The sequence below is a fragment of the Lissotriton helveticus genome, chromosome 3_1, assembly GCF_964261635.1.
Source record: "Lissotriton helveticus chromosome 3_1, aLisHel1.1, whole genome shotgun sequence".
Taxonomy (NCBI): Eukaryota; Metazoa; Chordata; class Amphibia; order Caudata; family Salamandridae; genus Lissotriton; species Lissotriton helveticus.
Window position 1 is genome coordinate 1004564064 of NC_136061.1, and position 23139 is coordinate 1004587202.

At 44.1% G+C, this 23139-nt stretch overlaps 2 long non-coding RNA genes across 2 annotated transcripts; both read right to left on the bottom strand.

Moving 5' to 3' along the window:
* Positions 1-5169: 5169 nt before the first annotated feature.
* On the bottom strand, positions 5170-5683 carry LOC144824838 (uncharacterized). The gene is made up of 3 exons (XR_013609142.1): positions 5612-5683; positions 5478-5504; positions 5170-5293 (listed from the first exon to the last, which is right to left on the bottom strand). It is a non-coding gene; the product is annotated as an uncharacterized LOC144824838 (long non-coding RNA).
* A 3834-nt stretch (positions 5684-9517) lies between these two features.
* Positions 9518-10084, bottom strand: LOC144824839 (uncharacterized). Its single transcript, XR_013609143.1, has 3 exons — positions 9987-10084; positions 9853-9879; positions 9518-9668 (listed from the first exon to the last, which is right to left on the bottom strand). It is a non-coding gene; the product is annotated as an uncharacterized LOC144824839 (long non-coding RNA).
* Between the last annotated feature and the right edge of the window lie 13055 nt (positions 10085-23139).

Genomic DNA, 23139 nt, shown 5'->3' on the forward strand with positions numbered 1-23139 from the left:
TACAGCCACAGCACAAGCTCACATAGGGAAATGGGAGTTTGCAACTGCACCATGTGCAGTTGCATTGTAATCAGGCATGCAGAACTACCGACCCATGGGCGGGCGGTTCCCATACCAATACGGTGTCATCCGCCAGATATCGTAATAAGGACCTTAATTTCTACCATAATGTTACTATGAGGAGGTATTAAGTGACAGAATAGAAGGGTGACCTGAGTAAACAGACGCAAAGGGGATGCTGCACTTTGGTAGGAATCTCTCTCTTTGACTATTTATAGCTCTGGTAAAATACATTATACCATGAATGACTAAAAACTCATCAATGCTCATTTACTTCGGCCTACTCAATGGGAAATGATTTCAATTCTACAGCACCAATCACAATAACAAGGCATTCTGCATTGCCTCATTGTATTATGAATATTGAATGTTAGCACCCTAGATGTTCATTAGAACTCTGTGGTGGAGCAGCAGTATAACACAGGGGAATTACATGGCTGCAGCTGTTAGAAGTTCATGTTACGAGCTCAGAATGTCAGACATTTATCTCACCTAGGTAAGGAAAATATTTGTGAACTTATAGAAAATGTGCCATATTTTTTGTTTCTGGAGCACCTTCATTAATATTAATCATCAAATAATTTTCTCTCAAACAAGGCTTATCAAATTCCAGCAGGGAATCGATCTTTTCACAGACTGAAATCACCTTGGTACACACCACAACTGGTAAAATTGGTATGATACCCCTAGGCCTGGGAGTCATTTTTATTACGACGGAGTAATGGGATTAATTTCGATAATTCTGTGTTACTCTTTGACACTGAATTACTAGTACTTTTGCAAATAACCTTGCTTGTGTAATTAAGATTAATTTGGGTATTAAGCACTGAAATAACTAATTTAACGCTGCTGTTTGTGTTGATTTGCAATTACTTCTATTTCTAACACAGAATGCATCCTTGCATCCATTTTGGACAAGAGGGTGCATTTTGTGCTAATAATGTAGCACCTACTGCCAGGAGTAAGTTAGGGGAAGAATTTCGCTGCTATCGATGTTCTGTTGCATTTAGTGCTATTTCGTAGTGCAAAATGCATGCTCCTGGTCTATTTTGGAAGCAAGGGGGCATTTTTTCCTTAAGAATAAAATGATAAATGCCGAATTACGCTACTTGCGTAATTACACAGAATCTTACATGTTTAGGGGTGGGTTTAACTTGCATAATTCCGTCAAGCGTAATCATGTGGAATTACATCAGTGTGTTCATAAGATTACACAAGAAATGTGAAGTAAATCTGCCTTTAGCGCTATTTTATTAGTGCAAAACTGCCCCTTAGCATCCAAAATGAATGTGAGGATACATGCTGTGCTAAGAAATAGCGTTAAATGCAATAGAACAGGAATAGTAGTGCAAGCAGCCTCTCATTGCTTGCAAAATGTTCTTTTGGGTAGGATTCTACCCCAACTTACTTGTGGCATTTAGCACCAGTTTCTTAGTGCAAAATACATCCTGCATTTTGTGCTAAGAAAATAGTGCTAAATGCAACAAAACATAAAAAACAGCACAAGTAGCTGCTTGCACTCAATAAATGTGCTCTTGCGGTAGGGTTTTCCCCCCAAAATTTCTCTTAATTTTGCAAGTGGGTTGATGATGTTATTTTGGGTAATTTAGTGCCAAAGACTAACTCAAAATTTCCCAAATCACTCTGATTATTCTGGGGTAAATAAAATTGCTCCCAGGCCTGGCAATTTAAGGTCATTACACTACAGCAAATTGTGCAAGTTACACCAATCCCTACATACCACTGACATATGTTTTGTATTCTGCTTAAAAACTGCTATTACCATACCTATACGTTCATTTTTGTGCCTTCAAATTCTGGCATTCACTAAAATGAATTTCAATTGGACAAAAGTGGCGGAAACGTATCACCAAAATAAAATCCAATAGGCATGCTTCTTGTATCCTTCCACCTAAATATTTCAATACAAAACACATCATCTAACAAGCTTGTGAAGTTCACCCCAGATTTTAAGGGTCTGCTTTCAATATCTATATTATCCAAGGGTGCGGGCACCTCCAAGTGGATATTAATTGAGTGAAGTAGGGCCCTAGGCGTTGCTCTGCACCTCTAACTCCACACGTCAATAACGAATGCATTGTAGTGATAATTAATATTCACTGACCTACAAAAATGACAGCTGGGAAAAGTAACAGAAAGAGGCATATTAACCATTGAAATGATAACAATAATGAACGTAAGCTCCTCACCACCCAACAGGGAAAACCATCATATGTTATTTTAATCCATTTGTAGAATGCAACAATTACCCTGCTCGGTGTCCTGACGCAAACAGAGAAAATTAACACATCAATAAGGAAGTCCAATATATAGGCAACCAAGGCTAACCAGGTTGACAAAAGAACCCAAGGACTTTCTTAAGTGGAGCAAAGAGGAACTCTTCCACGGAGTAACAGAAAGCTCATTCCAGAGTTAGATTGCTCTAACTGAAAAGGCTTACCCCCTGAGCAACTATGATAGGTACTTGGTAAGACCAGCAGCCGAGCCTCAGTGGAGCATAGGCAACATGTTGGAATTTAATTGTGAAATGTATTTGATAGATAAACGTGTCTGATACCATGGATGTCTTTAAAAACATGGCAAATGGTTTTGAAGGCAACTCTATTTTTCCCCTGGGAGCCAATGCAAGGTTTTTAACGTGTCTAAAGAAGTGAAAAAATGTGGGAGCCCTAGTGCTATTCACGTCATTGGGGAAAGAGAACAGGTGCCACAAAAAAAGAAAAAAAAACATCTTTGAAACAGATTGAGAAGGACCTTGATTGTGACTGTGGAAGCAATAGGAAAGTCGGGCTATGATATTGACTTTGAACGTTTATTTCCCTCTTAGGGGTTTATGTATTTTTAAATAAGTGCAACAAAAAATGTATTGTTTTGCAATGGAAGAATAAGCAATCCATACTCTTGCCTACAGTGCTTCAGACACGTTATTCACTGATGCTGCAGGATGACTTGAGAATGATTTTTCTCCAAATAACACCATGGAAACTCCATACTGTTTCGCTTTCTTTCTTTGTTTACAATATATAAAAAATAATAAGAGACGACAATGGCAAAATTCCAGCAAAATACCTCCCACAAAATAAACATCTGATAACAACACACAAATGAGATATTGTATAGTGCAAAATCAAGAAAAAACAATGCAATGAAATGTTGTGGCTAATGGATGTGATGAGTGCAGAAATCAGCGACGTATTGTGACTCAAAAAGAAAATGGTTACTTGCCTCATACAGGTCTCAACATACTAAATTCTTGAAATAACTAAGAGGTAATATTTCAGGTTTTATTACTTCGTGAAGTATAGCAACACTAGGTAGTGGGATAGTGCCTCTGCTTTCCCGCTAAAACATGTACTTTAAATTTGTTTCGCCTAATTGATGCATTGAAGTCTCCAGCGAAGTCATTTTACATTGGTGCAGAAATTTCACCAGTGGCATGGAAGTAAAATGCCATTTTTGGGATGCAGTGTGTTTTTAGGCCATTCACATTAACAACAAAAATACCAGGAGCACCATTGCACTCTGGATGGGCTTCTGCTTAAAATTACTGCAGTGACAGATGGCAAGAAAAAGTGCCTTTGTCATTCTTGTAAACCAACGAGCATAAAGTAGAGCTAATGACCAGTGATACGTGACTTTAGCACATTCACTATATAAGTCAATATTTAAATATAAGAAAATATGAAGGTGCTGCAAAGAGCAAGTGTGATGATGCTGTCTGTGCACGTGAGTTGTCAACAAAGTGAAACAAATAGACAAAACACCTCAAAATAAAGAAACAATCTGTTGACTTCCGTGTGCATAATTCACAATAATGGATAACTGTATTGATAACTGTGGTGCAGAATCAATACAAAAGCAGTTAGAAAATCGCCAATTAGTCAGGGTTTCACCCTGGATTAATTATTTATATACGATCTTCATCAGGGTGACATCAGAGGTGCACCCTCCATCTTAATGGGCTAAATTATCTCAACAACAGACAAAAATAGAGACAAAACGAATTTTAGTCCTATTGGAGAAAATGAGTGGTAAGTGTGGCCTACAAATTATTAAACTCATTTTGTTTCGCTTTATTCACAACTCACTTGTCTCATGCTGTCTCATTTTATCTTTGGAGCACCTTTTATATTTTCTTATCCTTGAATTATTAACTTGTAAAGTAAATGTTATAAAGCGAAGTGTCACTGATCTTTGGATGGACTTTGTGTGTATTCATGTACAAGAATAATCACTGCACGAGGATTTACCCAGACTCTCCACAGTTAGTATTTTAGGTCCTTAAAGAATCCGTAAGGGCCACTGTTCTTTTTCTAATTGTTACATCCAGATTCTGGGAAATATAGGGTTGCCCCATATTTGTTTATGACACCAGAGACATAAAAGCTGAAGGACTCTTGACTCCAAGAGAGCTCTGCTAACAACAGAAGACTGGACCCACAAGATCCCCTGGTGAGAGAGTGACTTGGTGCCCCCTTTCATGAAGACCCCCCCCTTCCACAGGAGTGACTAAAGTGAATTTCCCAACAGTAGGAAAAAGTGGACTTTAGATCACATATCCAACTTCAAGGGACTCTGACTGACTTCAGCTCCAATTAGTAGACTTATCCATAGATTCAAGAAACAATCAGGATTAGGGAGGAGGATTACGTGTCTAGTCGGTTCCCCAAGAAGTATGTCAAATCAAAATACACGGAGGCCGGGGGCAGCGCCAGCACCAGACGCGGAACACGTGTATCCGTGCAGCCTGAGACTAGTAGTCTTTTTACCCCCGAAGCGGCAATCCTTCGTTTCAGACCGAGGTAATTTAAACCTCAAAACTAAACAAATTTGTGGATAAGAAATACCACTACTAAATACTACAAAAGAGGTGTGAGTATATTTTATATTGTTCTGTCCTGACGAAAGCCCCACAAACCCGGCTGGGCCATAAGGGGCTGACCGCTATAATGTGAATCTAGAGGATCTCTAGGGTCATCCCTTTGTTGGGCACACTGTGAGATTATCTTTCTAGAAAGAAAAGATTTCCATTCTGTTGGTTTGTTATTTGTCAACAAAAGCTTTTTTAATTGGTTATTTTCATGTTTGGTTATTTTTTCTTCATCTTTTCACCACTTGACATATTCGAAATACAGGCAATGTCATTCAACAATATGATATCCAATGCATTTCGGGCATTATGAGGTCATGCCCTTCATCAGGGAAATGGACACTGTGAAAACGAAAATGAGGTAACATTTACTACATTCAAAAAACATAAGCGAGTTACATCTCCATTATAAAGGTGCAACGCAAAATAGTGCAGACAAGTCAAACATGCAGTGTAATCCCGTGAAGTTGGTGTACGGGCAAGGGGTTTTATATGCGTGCAGGGGTAAAAAAACACGGTTACTTACATGCCTTTCTTCATGTAAGTGTCGAATCTAAAAGAATAGGGAGGGTGCTTGTTAGGTTATGGCCTGAAGATAAAACAATTGCGGAGCGTGTTCTCGCGAGTCAGAGAGACCGCGTCTTTCTCATCAAAACTAACCTGGTGCAAGGGTACATCCAGTTTACTGTTCGTTGTTCGTCTCGCCGTAGCGGTTCAACATAGCGACGGCTGCCAATGGGTCAGTCCGCGCTTTCCTTATTTTGAAAAACAAGGCGGTCATGTGGGGTATCACGTGTTACTGGCCAGTGAAAAAAGACTATCGCGTATAGCTCTCAGGTCGGGCACTAGTGTGTCCAATTTTGTGCCAATCGAGTTTGGCATTCACCGGGGAAAAAACGTAGCCGTGATGTTTATAATGCATAGTCAAAAAGAATAATAAAACTGTTGAAAAATGTAAAGGATAAAAAACTATCGAATAAACGTTCATAGGAGCCCCGAACTTATGGAGTCCTGGTTCCAAGGTCAACATATTAAGTGTTTGTGCTAAAGGGGATGGCTGGGATTGGTGATATCGAAAGGGATATGTGTGTACATGTGTCAGATGTAATGGAACTTACAACAGTATACACAAGCAGCAATCTGCAGAGCAAAAGTTTTAAAGATAACACGCAAATTCGATTTGTTCATTAAGGCCCATTGGTTTCTGGGTAAACAATTTATAAATCCAGTAATTCTCTCTTCTGAGTAGAAATTTTGTATTGTCTCTGCCTTCTATTTTTTGGACAATCTCAAGAATAGTGTATTTGATTTGGGAAGCATTGTGTTGCGCTTCTACAAAATGTGCTGATAGCGCTGATTTGGTGTTCTTCAAACGGATGTTAGATTTGTGCTCAATTAAGCGTGTCTTGATCCGTCGCTCCGTTTTGCCCACGTACATTTTCCCACATGGGCATCTAATTCCATATATCAGGTTAGACGATTCACAGGTACCATTTACTTTCAATTTGATGGGGTAACCCTGTGAGGGATGACATATTTCGTTGCCTCTGATAATGCTGTTACAACTACCACAATTGTAACAAGGTTTGGTTCCAGAGTATGTGGTGATGTTCGGAAGTTTATTCCGGAGGATTTCCCCCAAATTCTTAGCTCTAGTAAATGCAAAGATAGGTGTGGAGCTGAAAGATTGTTTAAAGTCCGGTTCCATGTTCAGGATCGACCAGTGTTTCAGTATGGATTGTTTGTATTTTTTGCTAGCGGTCGAATATTTAGAGACAGCTACAATCCGTGTTTGCTCAGATTTTTCTTTCGAAGTTAGAAGTTTGGATCTGTCCATATTCTCAATTCTGTTTCTACTTTCTTCCACTAGAGTTGGTGGGTATCCTCTCGAGGTGAATTTTTTGGTCATTTGTTCAAGTCTGATTTTCAGTGTTTGTTCGTCCGAACTGATTCGTTTGACCCTGGCCATTTGTGAGAATGGTAAGTTCTTGATTAGGTTTGGCTCATGGAAACTTGTGTATAGGAGCATGTTATTTCTATCAGTTGGTTTTGTGTATAGATCTGTTTTGAATCCTTCCGGGGAAATTGTGATATTGACATCTAGAAAATTAACCTCAGTGTCTGATATGTCCCAAGTTAATTGAATCCTTTCATCGATGTCATTGAATGCCTTCAATTGAGTGTTTAGAGCTTCCTTGGTGTTGGTCCAAATGAGAAAGAGGTCATCTATGTACCTTACTATCATTTTGAGATTATCTGTCCATTCTGGTTTAGACAAAATATGTTGTTGTTCATACCATTGCATGAATATATTTGCATATACGGGTGCCGCCGAATTGCCCATTGCCATGCCCGTTGACTGCTGGTACCACGTTTGATCAACTTTGAAGTAGCTATGGTAGAGAATGAATTGCATCAATTCCATGAGAAATGTTTGAAGATCTATGTCAAGATCAGAGTTCAAGAGGGCATTCTCCAAGGCCTCTATGCCCATATCATGAGGTATACTCGTATACAAGCTGCGTACATCAGCTGTACATAAGATTAGTTTGTCCGTTTCATTCACTGGTATTCTTTGCAGTTTGTGTAAAAATTGCGTAGTGTCCTTGATATACGTTTGCATGGATTGTACTGATTTTTGCAGGTATTTATCAATGAGTTGGCCAATGGGTTCATGGAGGCTACCTATAGTAGATACTATTGGTCGCATCGGAGGATCATAGGTGTTTTTGTGAATTTTGGGAACCATCCTTAATGTTGGACTTTTAGGATTCAATGTTGTTAAGAACTGTTTTGTTCTGTCCGTGATTATGCCTTTTCTGTAAGCTTCATCAATGATGTTTTTGAGTGTTATTGAATATTCCAACGTCGGGTTTTGATTCAGACTTATGTAAGTTTGGGTGTCTGAAATATGTTCCATAACTTTTGAATTGTACATCTCAGTGTTCATAATAACGATGGCTCCCCCTTTATCAGCTTTGGTGAAAATTATGCTGTCGTCGTTAGCCATTCTGTGTAGTGTATCCAAGTCTTTCTGTGTTATATTTCTTTGTTTGGGTTTAGTGTGTTTCAACTTCTGTAGGTCTTGTCGTACTAGATTTTCAAATAAATCTAATGTTTTATGGCTCATAGGAGCTTGAAAAGAGCTTTGAGGTCGTAAGCCTAATAGTTGGTCTTGTTCAGTATGTGGTCGTTCAGGTACTACATTGTCGAAAAAGTGTCTCAACCTGAGTTTCCTCATGAATAAGCTCACCTCTAATTCCAGGTTATCTGTGCTGGTGGTGGGAACAAAGGACATCCCCCTTTGTAGTATTTGTAACTCGTGTGGATTGAAATTTTTACCACTGATGTTAATCACTAGTTGCTCTGAGGTTGATTCTTTTTCTTCGTTTTCTCTTTCTCCTTGATGTTGGCCGATGTGCTTCGTGTTGTCGGTGGGTCTCTTTCTTTGTCCCTTTCTGATACTTCTCCTGGGTCTCCTTTTTGGGCTTGGCCCTGTTCTAAAAAAGGATTCGGTTCACTGGGCTTGCTTGTGGTGGGTTCTTCCATGGTCGTTTTCTCTTGGGTGGTTCGACTTGGTGGTGGTCTACGAGATTTTTGAGTGGTGTCACTCTCCGTCGATGATGTATCTGTATTCGAGTTATACGGCTTGTTTCTTCGTTTCTGTGCATAGATGTCTGCCCATGTGTAAACTTCCCCTAGGCGGTAGTCCAAAGTATCCCTTTTGAATTTACGAATTTTTCTTTCGTTAATCTCTTTTGTGTGGCGGTCTATTTGACTTTTGATGTCCTCTAAAGTCGTCTTTAATTCGTCTTCCGACATCATTTTAGAGAGTTCTGTTGAGGTCTCTTCAATCTCAGTGCTCAGTTCCTCCAAGATTGTGGACAGTTCTTGTATGATCAGGAGGATCAGGTCCAGGGAGCATTTGTTTAAAATTTCATACCAGCGTTCCTGGAATTTTTTAGAATGTTTGCATAAGGATGGTTTTAAAGCAATTCTTAGGCCTCGTGGTATGCGTGAATTTCGATGATATTTTATGAGAGTACTGGCGTGTAGTTGTTGGTTGGTTCTCCGTTTGGAGAGATATAGCAGTTGTTTAATGTTTTGCTCTTTAGATCGGCTCGTGGTTTCCTGTGTGAGTTCATCCCTGATTAATGAATAGATTTCATCTGCATCTTTGATTTCAAATGCGAAGGTGGAGGCGCGGGCCTCTGTACTTTTTGAGATATCCTCGTAGTTGCTCATTATTGTGTTTTTGTAATATTTGAAATTGCGTGCTATCCTTTCCCGTGGACGCTCAATGGATGAACTACAATTAAGGATTGGGCGGATGCACAGCTTTTTTTAAATGTGATAAAAGTTCCTTTTAAATTGCACGGTTACTGGTTAGTTTTTGTAGGTGCTCCACAAGGTGGCGCCAGGAGTCCAATGGCGTCGAATGAGTAAACGCTATAATGTGAACCTAGAGGATCTCTAGGGTCATCCCTTTGTTGGGCACACTGTAAGATTATCTTTCTAGAAAGAAAAGATTTCCATTCTGTTGGTTTGTTATTTGTCAACAAAAGCTTTTTTAATTGGTTATTTTCATGTTTGGTTATTTTTTCTTCATCTTTTCACCACTTGACATATTCGAAATACAGGCAATGTCATTCAACAATATGATATCCAATGCATTTCGGGCATTATGAGGTCATGCCCTTCATCAGGGAAATGGACACTGTGAAAACGAAAATGAGGTAACATTTACTACATTCAAAAAACATAAGCGAGTTACATCTCCATTATAAAGGTGCAACGCAAAATAGTGCAGACAAGTCAAACATGCAGTGTAATCCCGTGAAGTTGGTGTACGGGCAAGGGGTTTTATATGCGTGCAGGGGTAAAAAAACACGGTTACTTACATGCCTTTCTTCATGTAAGTGTCGAATCTAAAAGAATAGGGAGGGTGCTTGTTAGGTTATGGCCTGAAGATAAAACAATTGCGGAGCGTGTTCTCGCGAGTCAGAGAGACCGCGTCTTTCTCATCAAAACTAACCTGGTGCAAGGGTACATCCAGTTTACTGTTCGTTGTTCGTCTCGCCGTAGCGGTTCAACATAGCGACGGCATCCGCCCAATCCTTAATTGTAGTTCATCCATTGAGCGTCCACGGGATGATGCATCCCAAATGCAAAAATACCGGTCGCAAAGGGGCAGATTCAGAGAATCTGCCCCTTTGCGAGCGGCGTTTAGCTTGATGCATCTATGCCCTAAGCTTTAAATTCTTTCTTTAATCTTTTCTAGGCACTTTTTGCCCTCAAACGTTTTAAAATTCATACACCTTTTCGCCTCCTGATTTTAAACATTTGTTGTCTTTTTGCTTCTCAAAAATGTCTTCTTTTTTCTGCATTGGTTTGGCTAATGCAGTTAATTTTTTTCTTGACTTAAAATTGTTGGTGCTGTTTGAATGTAACATGCATTCCTTGAGGGAATTGCCTGCTGCTTGTGCTATAGCTGCATTGGCTTGAGCATAGATTCCGTAAGGATTATTTTTTAACCTAACCAGATTGTGTTACTTTGCTATGATTGCCCCTAAATTAACAATCCAATTCCTGACAAAATTAGTCAGAGCACTGCAAGGCAGTCGATTGCTTTTAGCATCCCCACGAGCAGGCATGAGGAGGAGGGGTATAATCTTCATGAGGTGACAGAAAGGGCTGGACCGGGCTTTTATTCATCTGGGCATTTTCCCTGTGGGTTGGGAACTTGGAGGACGGTTTTGAAAGCCCAGGGCAGTCCCTGGTGCCTCTGCACTTTCCCCAGATTTTCGGAGTTAATTGGAGCTGGAAATGGGAGGCTTCAAGAAAGAAAGAGAGAAGGGTAGGGAGAATGTAGACAGAGAGAGATGATAGTGGGAGAACAGAGAGAGGCGAGAAGGAGAGAGAGAATGGATGTATGGGAAGAGAGGATTCCTCGAGGAAAGGGAGGGAGTTGGGCTGGGTTCAGCATTTTTGCCTGGGCTGTTTTTGGTTCCACAGTTTTGCCCTGGGGATAAACATGATTTAGCACTGTAGAGAAATAGTACTACTGGGTACTTAGCCAGATCATCTGGTATTGGAGTATTGCATGGGCCCCTCGTCAGAACTGCTTGTACATTTAATGTAGTTATCAAAATATTTTGAAAATTGTGTTTTAAATTAATATTTTGGTCCAACAGTTGAAAACACCTTTGTGGGACAGAGACACCTCAAAAAGCCTTAAGAAAGTCGGAGACACTCATTCTGCATGCACCATGCAATACCTCTCTGTAGTATTAAAAGAACCCAGAGCTGCTTTTAACATTAAGTATAGACCTTTCAGACAATTTCAACAGCCTGGCACACAAACCGACGGCAGGGCACCTTATATTTATGACTAGCACGGTTCACATAAGAGGACTGATAAATCTACCCCCATTTCTAATTAATTCCTTCAAGACGAAAAAATTCAATGGAAATATATGCAGGAGAAGTGCCCAATGTGTTTTCTGGATCAGTTTCAAATACCTTTAAATCAATGAATCAAGTGAAACTATACAAACAGTTAGGCCAGCAGACAGAGCAATAGAACTGTCATAGGATGCATTAAACTAAACTGAATACACTCTCATGATATTTATTTTCTCAAGGGTGTTCGGCATTCGACAACTTGGACAATACAGACAGTGCTTTAATTCTCCTTTATCACAGAGGTCATGGACAATCTCCTAAATGTCAATAATGTGGCAGTTTTAAAGTGTTGTCCCGTGGGCATGGCAAAGTAGTTAATGGTTCGGCTCATTTATAACCCTGTGATACTTGAAGGACTAGGCTGAAAATTATGTCAATTCTCAATGCTGTAAAATTTGATTTATATTTTTTACTGCCTTTTCAATATGTTCGAGAAGTTACATTTGAAAAGGCCCTGCTTTTAAAGGCACTATTCCCTTTTAACTCACTCTCACATGCAGGCCTCTATTCATCGCCACCATATGTGCCACGTGGGCTAAAAGGCACCTAGTTCTTTTTATTTTACTTGCAGTGTATGAAGTACATCTTTCCTTCTTTGACTGATGAGTCTATGTGGAAGAAGAAGGACCCGATTCACCAAAATGTCACTCGTTCAAGGCCTTTTGTACTATCGTGTAAACCTCTGTGTCATCTGCACACTTGGTACACAGCCATGCTACACGGTATGGCGTTTACCGGGTGTGCAATTACAGCACAATACCAAGTTTCGGATCTTGAAATCGAAAATACGCTGATTCTGTATGGTTTTCCACGCGTAAAGTTTTGCAAAGCAAGATTCGAGCCAGGTTTTGCCTGGTGAAAATTGCGCAAGTAAACAGGGGAAGTGTTGGGCAATCAATGTATTTGCCATAATCTCATAACTGGATTTTCAGTACAGTTAAAATGAGGCATCAAGTTTAATGACATTGTGTATCTGTAATATTCTTGAAATTTACAAAGCTACATGATGTATTTTGAGGTTTATTATATGTGTGTATAAATTATGCGAAGTATGCACAAAATAAGCATTGGTTTGGACGCCCACAGGAATGTGGTAGAGAAGTGAAACAGGGCTCAAACTTTAAAATAGGTTACCAGCCATAAAATAGCAGTTTTGAGGGTATTTACAAGTTGTACGTCTGTTACTTTTAATTGAACACTTAGGGCCTCATTCCAATACTGGCCGGATGCATGCTCCCACTGTAAAATGTAAGGTGCCGTTAGTTCATCCCTGCACCCCAAGGCAGGCACCACAAGGTGCAGGGATCAACAGGGTGCACCATAGTTGCCTCCTGGGTCTCCAACAGGAGGCCAAGCACCTAAGGGGGCCCTGTTGGGGGGCCTTAAAAGTCGAGTTCCGACTGCCTTTTTGTGTAGGAAAGGCCGGCACAGAACGGCTGTGTGAACCCAACATCATAATCCCTCTGGCGGAAAGAGCCGCCTGTGGGTATACTGGCCTCATTCCAACTAGTGGACGGGCTCTTCTAGCCCATCAGAAGCCATTCGAATGACTGTTTGTATTCCTGTCTGACCAATTCCATCATAATGGGTCGGTCAGAAAGGAATCCGACCGGCATATTACGATGTGGTCGGAACGGCTCTGACCCATAGTCAGAGCCCTTCTGACCGCATCGTATTCAGGCCAAAAATTTTCACCTAAAAGAGTTTGAAGCAAATGGTGCACAGGATGAAATAAAGTGTGCCAAACTGATCCCTTTTGAAAGATGTGCACAGTAGGGAACAAATTATATAATTGGGTTTGAGGTACGTGAAAAGAGAGGAATTTTGTGTATCTGTTAATTTTACTAAATCTGGAAGTACATCGCACACGCAAATCAATGAATAATTCACAATCTGGCTAGTAGAACTGCTTAAATAGTATAATTCTGAATACCATGCTGTAACTCGTGTAGACTTCAATAGGCATTTTGCACCTCAGTTTGATGCAAACCTTAAGGAATTTACAAACAATCATCTGTACAAATGTGTTGGTGTAAATCACCAGGTCAAGAATTGCACGTTAGACTGCAGAATATAGGTAGGACAGTGAATAATGTCACTCACTCTGAAATCTTCCAAAAAGCTCCTCTACTGACAATTGGACTCTATGATACGTTTTGCAGTAACTTGCCACACACATGGAGGTAGGGGTGATGGAAGTTTATTTTTTCGTTTCTTCTTATTCCAAGAACAGTGGTTATTTTGTATTACAATGGGCGAAAACAGCCTTACTTACATAAACATGTCATTTGCAACTGGATTATTGAAAGAATATGTATCTGTCTCACTGTGATATTTGTAAAATCAAGATAAGATTTGGTTATAAAATTGTATTATTTCAAATTAAAGACAATTTAGATAGATATACCTTATTCTGGCCTTTTTAGGTTATGTGCCCAGTCAAATATAGCCTCTACCTGAAACAAACCTCACCAAAACATAATTGGTATTTCTGCCAAGAAAAAACAAGTCAAACGCCATGCACATTTTGGAAAATGACATGAACCTTGACAGCTTCGAACCCCAAATTTCACACAATGCCAAGTCACTTGTATTTATCCTGGACACCAATCCCATCCTCAAGGAACACTTTGCAAAGAAAACAATTACATCTGGGCACCAGCTCTCTCTACTGAGGAAAGTGAAACCATTCCTCCCAAAAAGTAACTTCAGAGCTGCAGTTCATGCCTTTATACATTTGTATTCTGATTCTGACAACTCCTTGCTTGTTGGCCAAACAGACTTGGGATTAGCCTTCTTTAAGAGCATCTTACACGGAGCAGCATATCTCATCCAGGGCTTTATAAAATATGATAACATCGCTCCCATCCTTAAGCAACTCTACTCACTTCGCTTGTCGGCCCACACCGTCTATAAACTCAGCTGCACCATTTGCAAAGTCCTTATGAAAGGCACCCCGACCTATCTGGCTGACAAGCACACCACCTCTTGTGTTTCTAGGAATACCCACAACACCCTCAGCCCGGAGACTAGGAGGTGTAAAAAAGACAAAACAAGGTATTTCCAATGTATGCACCCAGGATTTGGAAGCACATACCTTTGACTATCTGGACCTCACAAACCCTGTCCGATTTAGGAACATGTTAAAGACAAACTTAACCCCTTCCACGCTGATGACGAGCCCAGCTCGTCACGTAAAGTGCGCTTTTAAAAATCTCAGCGTACGAGCGGAATTCCGCCCGCACGCATGCGGTTAAAGAAAATACATGATATTGCAGTAACAGTCCACATACCAGCTATCTCTCAAAACACTTAATAACTGTATACTGGTCTTTGACTAGGAGTGGGACTAACTCGTGCAATTCAGTGTAGTGTAATCACATGGCATTACCTAACAATTCCGTGAGATTACGCATTATTATGCAAGAAGAGTAATTCTGCATTTAGAGCTATTTCTGAACACAAAAATGCCCCCCTTATTTCCAAAATGGGTCTGAGAATGCATTTTGCGCTAAGAAATAGTGCAGCATATCACAAAAAGCAAGTGCGAGCAGACGCTCATGCTTGCTAAATGTACTTGTTAGTACTGGGATTCTTAGTTGTCTGAGGAATCCACCCACACTGAATGTATGATGTTACAACACATACCTTTACAACGCATGCCTTTACAATGCAGTTTTTACACCGCAACATCCCTTACAACACATAAATTTACATTGCATGCCACTACAACGAATTTCTTAAAACGACATTTACAACGCATTCCGTTACATTGCATAAAACCTTTACAACGCATACCTTTACAACGCATACGATTACATTGCATTTAAGGTAAGTGTTGGATAGTGTAGGGGTAAAAATTACTATTCTAACTCCAGGGGGTGCAACAGTGGGGTAAGTGTTGCATAGTGTAGGAGTACTATGCGTTGTAATGGTATGGGTTGTAATGACATGCGATGTAATGCCTGCGTTGTAGTGACATGCGTTGTAGTGTCATGCGTTGTAGTGACATGCAATGTAATGGCTGCGTTGTAGTGACATGCGTTTCAAAGGATGTTGAGATGTAATGACTGTGTTGTAAATGTAGTGTGATGTGATGACTGCGATTTAAAGGTTGTTCCCCCCAGACTAGGCAGGAATCACCACTCTAGGCACAGCAAGATAGGTACTCACTAAAAATAACCTGTGCTCACCCTCTGGTAGCTTGGCGCAGACCAGTCGGGCATATGTGTAAAGTATTTGTGCAACACACCCACACAGTAACCAGTGAATACACCACAAAAAGACTCCACACAGGCGATGATAAATAGATTATTATCTTCTGAACAAAACAAGTCTAAAACAACAAAGATCTAATGATTAGAAGTGGAGATATTGAAATTTTTTTTTTTTTTTTTTTGAAAACCTTTATTTGTACAAAAAGGATATACAGGTCAAGGCCTACAACCAGCTGGCCGGCCACAATACGAAAAGCAGACGAAAAATCCAGAGAGAACAGTACAGAATCAATATAAAGGAGCATGAGCAACACAATCTTAAAAAGGGGGAAGGAGAAAAGAAGAACTAGACGGCCAGCAAACAGGAGCAAAGAAGGTTAATTTTATAATATAGGGATAAGGGGTATGACAGGCTTAGTGACAACATAGAAGAATCCGGAGTCCCCAGATAAACTATTGGCAACAAAGAGGGGAAAGGGCCACAATACAGGAGTGTCAGCACTGTATACATCGGTATGAAAAACAGGTGCAGTAAATACAATCAATATGCAATTATTAACAACTTCGTCGGCCCACCACTCAGAAGCACATCGGAACCAGGACAGAGGGGCCGGAGGAGCGACTTCACCAAACCTAGCCCATCATACTAACCTTGAAAGAAAAAGAAGGGGGGGTGGGGGGAGGGAAGGGAAGGGAAAGGGAAAGAAGAAAGGGAAAGAAAAACACAGACGAAAGAAGGAGTGCCGCGCAGAAAAAGCATCCCGTAGCGAGGAATACAGAAGAGAGCAGGAATATTAGCAACGAGGGGGGTACGGGAGTCGTGACAGAAAGCAGCAATTATAAGAAGAAGAACAGCGACAGGACAGACCCCACCCCAATCACGCCCCGGAAGGCAGGACAGACGCAGCACTCCAATAAAGAAACACAAAAGGGCCATAGAACTGAGGAAAAAAAAACATCATAGAAGACCCATCCCACCCATCCCACCCTGCACCCCTGCAGAAGGCTACGGCCTACCCTCCAAACAGCGTGCCTGTCGCCCTAAACCTGAACCCGAAATGCAGTAGAGAGAAGAGAGAAAAGGAGTAAGGAGACAAAAAGAAGGAGAGAAAAAACAAAGAAATGAATGGGGGGGAGGAGCAAAAGGGCATAAACAAATACGGTCGGCCACAGCCCTCCGCCCAACCATAATCATATTACGTGTGAACCAGAACGTCACGATCTCGAGCGCCATAAAAACTGACAGGGGGGTCTCCCACAGCGCCATGAATATAGACAACTGCGCCATGAATCCGTACACCAATAATCCACCGGGAGCCGTGCATCTCACCCCAATCCTTTCTTAACCACAATTCCCACCCACCACATGACAAATTGAAGTGAGCAACACGATGCGAGGCAAGCACACAATTGAAAGAAAGTACGATCAAGACGTAGACCAGGGAGGGCAGTCGATCTGCAAGTGGACAAAAGTTCAGATAGGTAGTTCAAATGTCTCAGCAATAGTAACACAAACAGCAAAAAATAGGAGTTCAGTCTCATAGGTCGGAAAAGCGGTGGTGTACTTGCAAAGGAAAGAGACAACCTCGTCAAGGCAGCAACAGGAAGCAGTCCACCATATTTTTCAGGCATCCGGGGAGGAACGGGCCTCCGCTCTATATCCAGGTCCCCTAACTCCAACCATAGAAGAGCAGGAAGTTCCAAAGCCACCGGCCCACAATCCCGTCGACAAACAGCGGCAGCAACCTTCATGGCGACCGAGGGGGACGAGGCAGTGGCATCACCGGGACAAGAAGGGGCCATGAAGAAGCGTCCACCCAAAATGGCGGCGGATCGCAACGAGTCTCCAGGGGCACCGGGGGCCAAGGACGCGTGCCAGGATCGCAAGGCACCAAGAACGTCTCCAATAGTAGAGTTTCGTGCACACGTCCAAGCCCCCGTGCAATACAGTGACCCGAGTCCGCCATCACGAGGAGATCTACAGCCCAGATCGTCGGCAGCCATTTTGTAAGTTAAGCCTCCTCACCACCCTCCGCAACTCTCGGGACAGTTCACAAATGCAGGACTTTACAGATGTCCCGGGGGTCCCAGCAATAGCGGCCGCGGCACAAAGAGGAGCACCGCCCAACGCGGGGGCCCGCCCGTACCACCACCGGCGCTCCCCACGATTGGAGTCGGAGCGCGCGGGGCCAGGGCCACCGGACGGAGCAGCGGCGGGGGGTCCCCTTCACGCGATCAGTCCCCGGAGCACCGCGCCCCGCACAGCCTCACAGCCACCAAGGCAGGCCCGGATCAGGGCAACCGGGATGCTCGCACAATGGATCTCACCAGCGGTTCACTCTCTCGGCCGGGGCCTGTGGTCACAGCAACGCCTGGCCCGATCTCATAGGCGAGGCCCCGGCCGCAGCCCCACGGAGGCCCCGGTCCCTTCGGAGGGGCACAACTCCGGATTCTCAGCTCGCCGGAGCTTCCAGGTCAGACGGTAAGTGAGAGCGAAATGTTGCGATCATATTTCCTCGAAAACGTGTCATCTCTGGGCAGGATATGCATCAGGATCTACGAGTCAGGCCGGAGGGCTGACGGAGCCGAGCTAAAAGGCGACCATCACGCTCGCGAGCTTGGCTCCTCCGATATTGAAATTTTATGGAATACATACAGCAAAAGACCTTGAGCTTGGCCGGGAAGAACATCATGTATTTAATACCTCTGTCGCGGAACGCTGCTTTTACACCTGTAAAGGAACGCCTCTCTCTCTCTGCACCTGAAGCATGAAATTGGGGAAAAATCGAATTGTGGCATTTTCATATCGCAAGTCCCCCGTTTGCCTTGCCGCCTGCAAGATGGCGTCTCTATCCTGGTAGTTCAGGAATTTTTGCTATGATTGTCCTGGGCGGCACCCCTGGTTTCGGCTTAGGGTTGGGCGCACGGTGTGCACGTTCGATGGTGAAAATGTTTGACAGGCGCTGAGACTTTAGATGGTTGAGGAACAGTTCCATGCTAGGCCCCTCAGATTCCGCCGGAACGCCTACCACGCGGATATTGCTCCTCCGAGCCCGTCCTTCCTGGTCCTCAAGCCTCAGGGTCATCTGGCGGTGCTGGTGTACTAGCTCATTGATGCGGTGTTCCAATGTCTTCGCCGATGTCTGGAGATAACTGATTCCGGCTCTGTTTGTCCTGGCCTTGTCTGAGGTTTTACCGAGGTCAGCACGAAGAAGATTCACCTCGATGGAGACCCTGTCTGTTTTCGTCTCCAGATTAGTGCCCAGCGCCTGTGTAGCCGCCATAATGGAGGCAAGAGATGGTTCCTTTGGGGCGGCGGTGTCACCAGATGTGCTCCCTGCCGGGGGGGTCCCCTTCTGAACGGCATACTTGTCAAGTGTGTTGGATTGTGTAGGCACAGTAGTCTTGGGCCTCATGTTGCAGAGATACGTCTCCAATATGTGATGGCCTCATGGCGCTCACAGGCCCGCGTAGGGGATCCCTGTAGTATCCGCATTACCCACGTTGCACCAGTGAGGGGTATCATCGTCCTGCCGTCACCACAGCCTGCCCAATTGAGTGCTGAGGGTGGGCCCGCACCACCCTAGCGGCCACCTGTGAGGTTAGGGCCCTGCGTCAAAAGCACAGCCAATGAATCACCCAGCAAGCATCTATAGCACCACACCACGTGCCACTGTCTCAGGGTAAATGCAAGGGCGACCAGCCACTGTAGTCCCCGACCCTCTACTAGGCCTGACTGGGTTCCAGTGATGTCTGCCCGGTGCAGGTGTCCCCAAGGCCATGCCACAATAGGCCTCACGTGTCCAGGATAACTGAAACTGCCGTGGGCCGTGGCCAGCTATGTGCCCGTTCTCACACCAGAGGCCTCTTCTCCCACCACTCCAAGGGACGAGGGGGGGCCCAGATGCACCCGATAACTGCCGGCAGTGATGTGCCAATACCAAGCCTCGAGTGCCACCTCCCTTCCCGGCGCTGTCTCACCTACTCCTACCTTGGCAGCCGGCTAGTAGTGCCGCCAGCTGCTTATTCCATACTCGGTCTGGGCCTCCAGGTCAGCGCAGTATCCGGCCCCCAGCAGCAGACACCGGGAGCATGCAGTCTCTATCAGGGGGCCCGCACGGCGATGTCTCGCAGCCCGCCCCACCAGCACCGCAGATCAGGTTTGCGGGCCCCGGCACCAGCCTCTGCCCACTCCGTCTCTCACGGGCCAGGCCCACCCTCCGGGGCCTCACGTGGTCTTCCGGTCCATTCGCCGTACTCCAGTAGCGGCATGCGGAAATCAGGCTCCACGCGGCAGAACTCTGGAGCGCACAGTCTTCCTCTGGGGGCCCTGTAGAATGGCACTTCTCCGCAGACCCCTCCGGTGTCTAGTTTGAGTCCGCAAGTCCTGACACCGGCCTCTGCTCATGTCATCTCGCACGGCCCAGGCCTGCAAGCCGGGCCCTCACGTAGCCTCCCGGTCCGCTTGTGACCCTTCAGCAGCGCTATCATGAAGTCAGGCCCACACCTGAGGGCCGTATCTCGGTCCACGGGGCAAGCCGTGTCCCAGGCATTGGATCGGTTGATTCTGCTGTGTAATGCCGGGCTGGAGCTGTGAGGAAAGTTCAGTGGATCAAGGATTTCGTCCGGATTTCCACGAGTGAGGGCTCGGTTCCACGGAGCTCCCGAGTTAGGCGGCCATCTTCACTGGCGCCTGGCCACCCCCTGTCGCATATCTCTTCTAATGCCACCCGCCCAACATGCGCACGTTTCTCTGAGGTGAACATCAACATTGCACAACGGTCTTGTAGGACTTGGCCCTTTTTGGCTAAAGTTCCCTAAACTTTTTGCTTTCCCCTAGACCTTTTTTCTGACATGGTGTTGCCAACTTAGAAGTTTTGGGCATTTTGCTGATCAGTGTCAAAGTGCAAGTGCTCCCTGTATAAAGTATAATGGTAATTGGTTGTACATGATTGGGATGTTTGCATTACTAGTAAAGTCCCTAGTAAAGTGCACTATGTGTGCCAGGGCTGGTAATGCAAGTGCTACTAGTGGGACTGCAGCACTAATTGTGCCACCCACACCAGTAGCCTTAAAGAGGGAACTCAGGCCTGTCATTGCAGTGCCTGTGCGCAGTTTGTTAAACTACCATGTTGTTCTGACAAGTGCACCCACTTGCCAGACCTTACCCTTCCCTTTCTATGCACAACAGACACCCCTATGCTAGGTCCAGGGTACCGTGCATGTGAAAGGTAGGACATGTACTAAGATGTGTACCATGTCCTGACAGTGAAATAATCTCCATTTCATTTTTCACTGTGGAAAGGACGTCTTGCCCATAGGAGAGAATGGGGCGGGGGGGCTGTGTAATATGTTTTCCAGCCTATCTTCCCAAAGGCTCAAGATGGAGAGGTGAAGTTTAGTGTGCCTGAACTCACAATGCAATAACACATCTTTTTATGAAGGTGGTTTTTGCATTATGTGTTTAGAAGCCACTCTTAGAAGTGGCTGGGTTTTGCCATAAAACAATTGTCCCATCTCCTGCTGAGTGATTGACAATCCAGACCCCCACTAATCAAAGGAAGAAGGTGTCACTGGCAGGGAGGCACCCAGAATTGGTTTTGAACAGGGTTCAGTGCACCCCTGAACACAAAGACTTCAAAGCCATTGAGGGGTATAACTATGAGAGCTGAACCCCCCGAACTTTTAGAGAATGGCTTGATTAAGACTGAATAAGACCGGAGCTACTTCGTGGTCAAGAGGAACCTTTGCCAAGGAAGGAACAACTGAAGAGGCTGAAGGAAAGGACTGACCCTTGCTGTGTGTTCTGGGGCTGGCCTGCAGTTTGCTGTTTTAAACAAGGAAAGGCTAAAGGGACTTTTCTGTGTGCTTTGTCCCCTGCTTGAAAGGACGTTAGTGTGCTGTGTCCTGAAGTCACTTATCCCCAAGGGCCAGAGATGAGCTGGCTCCCTGTTGCGGAAACTCAGGAACACAAACGTTTCCAGGAGTGTTTCAGCTACGCTGTGCGTGTGCTTTTTGCAGTCTGAGCCCTTCGTGAGGATCATCCTGTTATCGTGTGCACCAGAATCTTAGTGAGTCTCAGCGACGTTGTGTGCGTGTGCTTGGTGCAGCCTGAGACCTTCGTGAGGATTGCCTTGTTATCGTGTACCCGGAATCCAAGTGAGTCTCAGGGACGCTGTGTGAGTGTGCTTTTTGCAGCCTGGGACCTTCGTGAGGATTGCCTTGTTATCGTGCACCCGGAATCCAAGTGAGTATCAGCGACGCTGTGTGCGTGTGCTTTGTGCAGCCTAAGACCATCATGAGGATTGCCTTGTTATCGTGCACCCGAAATTAAAGTGAGTCTCTGAAACGCTGTGTGCGTGTTCTTCGTTCAGCCAGAGACCTTTGTGAGGAGTGCCCGGTTATTGTGCACCCAAAGCTCAAGGGAGTCTCAGTGACGCTGTGTGCTTGTGCCCTGTGGCAGCCTGAGATCTTCGTAGCAGTAGCAGCCCGGACCGGCAGACCCGGAGGAGCTGAGCCACCGACCCGAGACCGCCGATGCCAATTCACAAAGATTGCATCATAGGCCCAAGTCGCTGGTAGAGAAGAGGAGAATGAGGTCACACCCCCCAGGTAACGTGTGTCGATGCCTGGGGCAGGGTGCGGGCTCAGAGGGAGACACTCTCGGCCTCTCTTTCATTCCGGCGGCTCGAGCCTCTGCTTTGGCTCGTATCGCGGCCCGTACTTGCCAAGGGAGTGGAAGCACCGTGGCCTGGATTGCGAAGCTGCACTTTTTTGTTATACTATACCCCTGTTGGGAGCAACTGTTGACAGAGGCTGACTGCAAGTCATCAAGAGTGGCGGAGAGACCGCCTAAGGCACCATGACCGGTGCCGGAGTGTATAACGCATTACCTTATTTCTGCATAACAGAGTACTTGATTGTCGTATTACACATTGCATCATTTCTGCATAATGAACTACCTGAATAGTGTATTACGCATTGCATTATTCCTGCATAACAAACTACTTGATTAGTGTACTACGCATATCATTATTTCTGCATAACAAACTACCTGATTGTCGTATGACGCATTGCATCGTTTCTACAAAACGAACTACCTGATTAGCGCATTACGCATTGCATCATTCCTGCATAACAAACTACCTGATTAGTGTATTACACATTGCATTATTTCTGCATAACGAAATACCTGGTTGTTGTGTTACGCATTGCATTATTTCTACATTGCAAAGTACCTGATTGTTGCATTATACCTTGCATTATTTTTTATTGCACAGTGCCTGATTGTTGCGTTACTCATTGCATTACTTTTCCATTGCAAAGTACCTAATTCTAGCATTACGAACTGTATAACATTGTATTAGGACTACAGTGGAATGTTTAGAAGTGCTCATTAAAATCGCCAGAACTTACTAGGGCTGGCTGGCCTAACCAGCCAGGAGGAATATTACAAATACTCATATGTTGGATTTATATTGTGTGGTCTAATCGTATATCTTTTTA